Raw genomic sequence first — 6,804 nt, 5'->3', positions numbered from 1 at the left:
ACCAATTATTAAAATCCTTGAAAATCCACCAGCTTTCAGACAGGCAGGTTGTGACTTCTTTGGGCTGAAAGAAGGTCATACACGGTCAAAAGTCTGATCAAACTTTAAATCTTTATTCATTCTTCTAATAAAAAATAAAGCCCCTTTCACAAATGTTGTCACATGTATAAAAATATTAATATTTTATACTGAGACTGTTCCTCTAGAGAAAACTGCAACTCCCATCTACACAACAGCACAGAGGTGGGTGGGAGGAGTCTGTCAGCACTACCCATATATCAGGACACATGAATGCTCTTCCTTTTTATCTTAAATGAGTCAACACATTCTATATCTAAACCACTGTATTTGCGTTTTAGAAACAGATGCAGATTATTTCAGAAAAGCAGCGTGGGTAAGACTGAACAAGCTTCACTGTTTAAAAGCCCCTCAGGTCTTACAAAGACTTCTACTCTCAGGTGATATGTAGTAAACTCTCCCCTTCTTTCCAGCAAAACATCTAAATTTAATCACATCCTGCTCCATTCTCTATAGTCCTATGATGGCAAAACCAATTTTAGATAAACATACAGACTTTAACCGTAATTAATTAACAAACATTACCAGCTGTTGCCATTTCGTTCTCAACTCTAACATGTGTTTGATAAGGATTTAAAATGAAGGAAGCTAAATTAAAACTGAAATCTCAGGACCCTTTCCTACAAATGGAAGATGGGAGGCTCAGGCAGTGATTGCTCTCTGATGACCAGGCCACCGGGCAGTAGGGGTGCCTGACAACCTGCTCCAGCTGGCTGTTAGAGGCATGTCAGAGTACATGTCAGTACTATGATCAGCTAGCTTCTAGCATGCATGAACGTAGTATCTTAACCTTCTTCAGGTAACATTAAGTTATCGTCAGCTATTATCTAGCTGTTGCCATGCTGGTGTCTTTTCAAAAGTAGGTGTGTTTTCCTGCGGCAGACGTGGCTGTACCACACCGCTAATACAAAACATCTACAACGGGGGAACTAAAGAAGCTTCCTGTAAATTCTTAACGTGTTCATTCATTTCATATTTCAATCATATTTGTTGTTACTTAAAGTTTAGAGCGCTCCTGCCAAATAAAGCAATAATTGTTGGTAGTTTAGTAAATAAATAGCAAATAGTAAATAGTAAAGAGTAAATAAAATCAGCTACATCTTGCCTTGTGATCTGTTCATTTGTCAGGTGCAATTTCTATCCACTAAAGGCTAAATTGTGATTTGAAAAAAACTGCAGGTGTTAGAAATCAGGGATGAATTTGATCTGATTGAGAGGAGTAACTAGGTCAGGATAAAACTGTCAGAAAAAGAGGGAACTATTTATACAGAGAAAGAGCAAAGTATAGCATCACAAAAACTATATGGTAATAGTGGGGCACAGGAAACTGGGACTTGAATTTTTATTCTTGCGTTTGTTGTATTTCTAGCTGGCTATATACCTGTGCTCAAGGTATTACAATTTTTGTACATTCGGTTATTTCTGATTTATTTTTATATTTTTTTTTCCCCAGTAGGTGGCCACACTTGCGAATTTAAAGAATCCACTCAGCCCGGATGGAGTGGGTTGTGTCAAAGGTAGAAAAATAGGACATGGCCATATAAAAAGAACGCCTATTGCAGAAACAAGTAGACCAGAAGTCCTCAACCTTCTCTGTTTTGCCCCTGTTTCTTCCCAGCAGAACTGCAGGTCCTGATAAATCAGTTTGAAGCCCACTAACATACATGCTTCTCTTGGCTATCTTTCACACATCTCTTAGAAACAGATCCTAAACCCCCTCAGACCAAAAACCTGCTCTTAGAAATGCTCTCATTTGTTAGCCTCTTTGTGGAAGAGGGAGATGCCTGTCTGGCTGCTTTCCACAAGAGATGCATCCAGGTGCCAGAAAAAGCAGGCAAACATTTTTTATCTGCAGGAGCTGCTTCTACCATAAATTACTAAAGCAGAGTGGATACTGTAGAACACTGGCTACTAAAGAGGTAGAGAAGAATACATCTCTTTCACCTCCTATATAAAAAACCCTCTACTGTTAAGCTGTAAAAACTGCACCCATATTTTCACCCCCTATCAGAAAAAAAATACTATTCTTTAAAATGTGAATCTTGAAGTTATAGAAATGAAACTCAAATGGTAGTGGATTAATTTGGAAAGATTTTCACTTCATATAAATTGCATTAGAGGTAGATAGGACTCAGTCTGGTAAAAACCAGGCTAAGTGCATTCTCAGCACTATGGGTGGATACACCATATGAGAAAGGGTTCTAAAAGCTAGGGTTTTCTTACCTCTATTTTCTAGGTGTTTTCCTAAGTCCACAGTGCAGATACAAGATGTGAACTCAAAGTTCGACGCAGATGTATCCAGTGAAAGAGCTGCCCCTTCTCCATATAATTGTGCTCATTTTAGGAATCGGTGTCATATTCATTCTTTCTTAGATTGAAAGTCTAGTGTGCAGGAAGAGTAGGTTAAGAAGGATCTGTAAATTTTAAACATAAACTGATGAATTAAAAGAAAAACCCCCCTGAACTCCATTTTAGAAAAGAAGATCAAAACTTTCTTAACTTCAGCATGAAATTGTCATCTCCTATATTAAAAAAAACCCAGATCTCTAGAGAAATCCATTTTGGACAGAATTGAACAAAATATTCCCTTCTACAAGAGTACTTTTTTACTTGACAGTACTTGTCATTTGAAAGTTACCACTATTAACTGACATCCAATTCCCACAATATAGTACCTTTTTCTGTCTTGTTCAATCTAAAATTGAGGAATGGAAACTCCCTAAAACCCTGCATTTTACTTTTTTTATGAAGCACAAAGACACCATGTTCTGCAACACAGTTCTCATTCTGACTATGGTGCTGGCATAGATGGCAGTCAAAGCACCAAGTTTGTAAATTTCTTAAGATCTCTCAAGGCCAGAGAACTTGATGTAAAATGCTGCAAATTTTGTGAAACTCTTGAAGGACATTAGCCATGCTGATACACTTTGCTGTTGTTACTTTCATGGTTTTTACTCATTTATGGATTGAAAGTTACTGCCTTCTACGTGTCACACACATTCTATATGCTACGATATGACCAAACCAATGGATGTACAGAGAAAATGTACACAAGCAGAGATAGAAGACAGACAGAAGAAAGGATATTATACCAGATGGTCATATTAAAAAAAATTTGGGAAGTTCAAGAATGAAGAGATTCTGCACGTCCTCTAAAGTCAAACTCCATTTATTATTACACATCTAGAGTCAGATTTAAACACAAAAAGACTGAACGGAGCATATTATTAAATGAGAAATGCTGAAATAGATAGAAATCCATCTGGTGAAAACATGACCCACTAACATAATTTTTTTTGTTAACATCATCCAACACAGTTTCACTTTTGGTATTTGACGTATGACCCAAGATGACATAAAATATGAAAACATGAACGCTGGTAGGGCTATCTGGGTGATTTCTGAGCTCTTCTTAAACAGCTGTTTGTCCAGACTACAACAGAAGAAACACATCTTCACCCCTAACATTCACAGACCTGTCAAACCCAAAACACAGTAACTGGAACTCACTCATTTGATCACTGCTGCACACCCTCCTGCCTCCCTTTCACAAACTCACAGTGAATCTTTGCTGTTTGCTGACCCCATATGTCAGCGTCAACCAGCTATGAACAACTGGGGAGTTTCACAAAGGAAGAGAGACATACTATAGCTCTGTGTTGTGGTCAGGGAGCTAGTTAGCCAGTAGGCTCCGCATATGCGTAACACGCTTTCTAGCAGCACACCGCTATGGTAGCTCTGCTGTTGCAGGAGCTGAGTCTCAGAGTGCATCCACCACATAACCCAAAACGTGGACTGCCTATATACTTAACAGACAAAAAGCATGTGAGACTTGCATTCATGCTAGCAGTTTCAGCAAAATGGCCTACTGCAATGTATCTTCAGTCTGCTCAAAGGATTCTGAAGAGAAAAATTCTCTAATCTCTCATGTGAAAGTAATACATTCTTTATCACTTTTGGCCCCTTTTTATTCATTACACATTTGCTAATCTGAAGGATTACTCTGATTTTAGAAAGTATTTCTTTATATTAGAAGTACAGAATATCTGATCCCTACATGTGGAATGTTACGGTTCTTCTTTTCTGAACATTGCTGCATTACGTTTCGTATTTTCTCTCATTCTTCTTGTGTAAACTGAGCATGTGGTTTCACATTACACCTAACCAAAGCTTACTGTGAAACATGCAGTTCTGGGCTCTTTGTCTTCTGAATTAAAACTCCTTTGCTCACACCTGCACCAGATCTAGTCAACCTGCAGCCACAGATGAGTTGGTTCAGTCAGCTGAGCCACTACAAAACTGTCTTTTGGTGAATAATTTTTGAATGACGTAAGTGGTTGATCCAACTCACTCTGCAGCTGTAAGCTATCGCAACTTACGCAAGAGGTGTAAGCTTGCAGCTGGAAATGGAAATGGACTAGGATCATACCTTCCATCAGTGGCTCTTTATTGGAGTAGATTAAGTGAAACATGAAATGCCATGTATGACATGAGCATCTAATTTCTAAAATGAATTTAAGTTCAAGTAATTCTAAAGACCCACAGTGTAATATGTTCATTTTTTTGATCCAAAACTGTTCGTGTATGTCCTGGGTCTGGCTACGATGGAGTTAATTGTCTCCATAGCAGCCTGTGGTGCTATGGTTTGAATTTGTGACTAAAACAGTGTTGTTAACGCAGCAATACTTCAGCTACTGCTGAACAGAGCTTGCACAGGGTCAAGGCTTTCTCTTTTTCTCATCTTTGTCATCATCCCCACCCAGGAGGTGCACTGGGGGTGGGCAAGAAACTTGGGAGGGGAATACAGCCAGGACAGTTGACCCTAACTGATCAAAGGGATATTTCATATCACCATGCTCAGCAATAAAAATTGGAGGTAGAGGAAGAAGGAGCTGGCTTCCAAGATGGCTGCTGCCTGGAGACTCGTTGGACATTGGCCTATTTGTGGGAGGTGGGGAGTGATTTCCTTCATGTGGCCTTTCCCACCCTCCTCTTTCCTTCATCTATTAAACTGTCTTTATTTTGACCCACAAGTTTTCTCGCTTTTGTTCTTCCTATTCTATTCTCTCTCCCATTGCAGAGAAATGAGCGAGTGAGCAAGTGAGCAGCTGCCAGGTTGGTTGGATGTATGCTCGTAATGTGTACCGCACAAAACATCTGTCTATGAGGATTCTGATGTTTTGCTCAGCAAATCCTGCAGTTCAGTTGAACACACTGACACCAGTCAGAGGGTTAGGGCAAATAAACAGGACGTTAGGGCAGGATTACCTGATTTAAAGAGCAACTCTGACAAATATTCTAAAAGGCAGTCTTCACCTTAAGCTTCAGCAAACTCACAGCTCAGAAAACTTGCATACTTTCAAACATGTTTCTCTGGAGCTAGTCTGGCATTCTACATCACTGGTGAACTCAAAGTCCTTTTCACTTTTTCTAAGTTATATACTGCCCTTACAAAAAGCATTTATGTAAGTGATTAACTTTTAATTAGTAAAGCAGAATGGTGAAATTATTACCCTGAGACCAATCTGCTACCAGTGGAAAAGTACATGGAAAAGAACTGAAGAAGGAGAAAAGAAAAAGAACAGTCTGGTTTTATTCCATTCACTACAGTAATTTTTAAAATACTGATATATCCATACTAGGAAAGGAAAAAAAAAAAAAGACAAAAAAAAAAAGGAAAACACAAAAGCAGACAGATATGAGATTTGTTGATTTCTCTCTCATTCTACAAGGCTATCGGCTATAATATTTTAAAAGTAGTGAGGTATTTCTAAAGCAGCACTAAAGCATGGATAAAAAAAAGAAAGACTCTGACATGATTGATTATACCTTTCTTTCTGTTCTCAGCATATTCCTAAAGTAGCAGCAACAACAGGAGAATATAAACCTGCACTGGCAAGAGGACTGACTGGACAACTAACACTAGTCATATATTTTATGAATGAATGGCATAATGGAGCCTCAGCTCCAGTGTAACACTGGCCACTGGCTTTTCCTAACTTAGTTTTTGTTTCAATTAAATACATGTGGTTGACCCAAAGCATATTTTGAGGAGACAGCACATCAAATCTTCAGTATTTCCAGTGATGGGAGTATCTAAACAATCTTCATTAAATTGTACCAATGATTAAATACCATTACTGATAAAACTTATTAAATGTCTTACCGGCTCTGGTTTTTATTTCCTTCAGATGCCAACTGCTAGACCTTGTTCAATCTGCTAGACTGAAGATACACTTATTACCAGTTTTGTTTCCTATACAGCCCAGTCTGCGACCAAGTGATCCTTACCCTTCTCTCTTACGAGGTCAGCAGATCTTTGCATTTTCCACCATGAGGCAAGTTTTCTAGTCTTTTAACCATTATTAAATGTCATTCCTGAACTATCCTCAAATTTTTCAGCATTATTCCTGTTATCAAGATAAAAAAGACACACAGTATTACAAAGGCTTCACAAAATACAACCGTAATACAGAAAACCAGTGATGTATGCCCAACAGTCTCTATAGCAAGGTGTAGTATTTAATATTTGCATGTATTAAGTCAGATTGCTTGTACCCACCTACTAAGCCATCAAGACTTGTTCTGTGTTAGCAACCTGTTCTCTTTAAGTTTTAGCAGTGTCCCAATAACAAGCCTATCTCTAAGGCTTTATCAGTGGTTGTTCACTTTTTTTAAAAGTAAGGTAAATTCCCGATTGTAATTCAGATTTTCCTGTGTAGTTCC

Source organism: Strix uralensis, chromosome 1 (assembly GCF_047716275.1).
Source record: "Strix uralensis isolate ZFMK-TIS-50842 chromosome 1, bStrUra1, whole genome shotgun sequence".
NCBI classification, from domain to species: Eukaryota; Metazoa; Chordata; class Aves; order Strigiformes; family Strigidae; genus Strix; species Strix uralensis.
Note: the sequence above shows the minus strand (reverse complement) of the source record.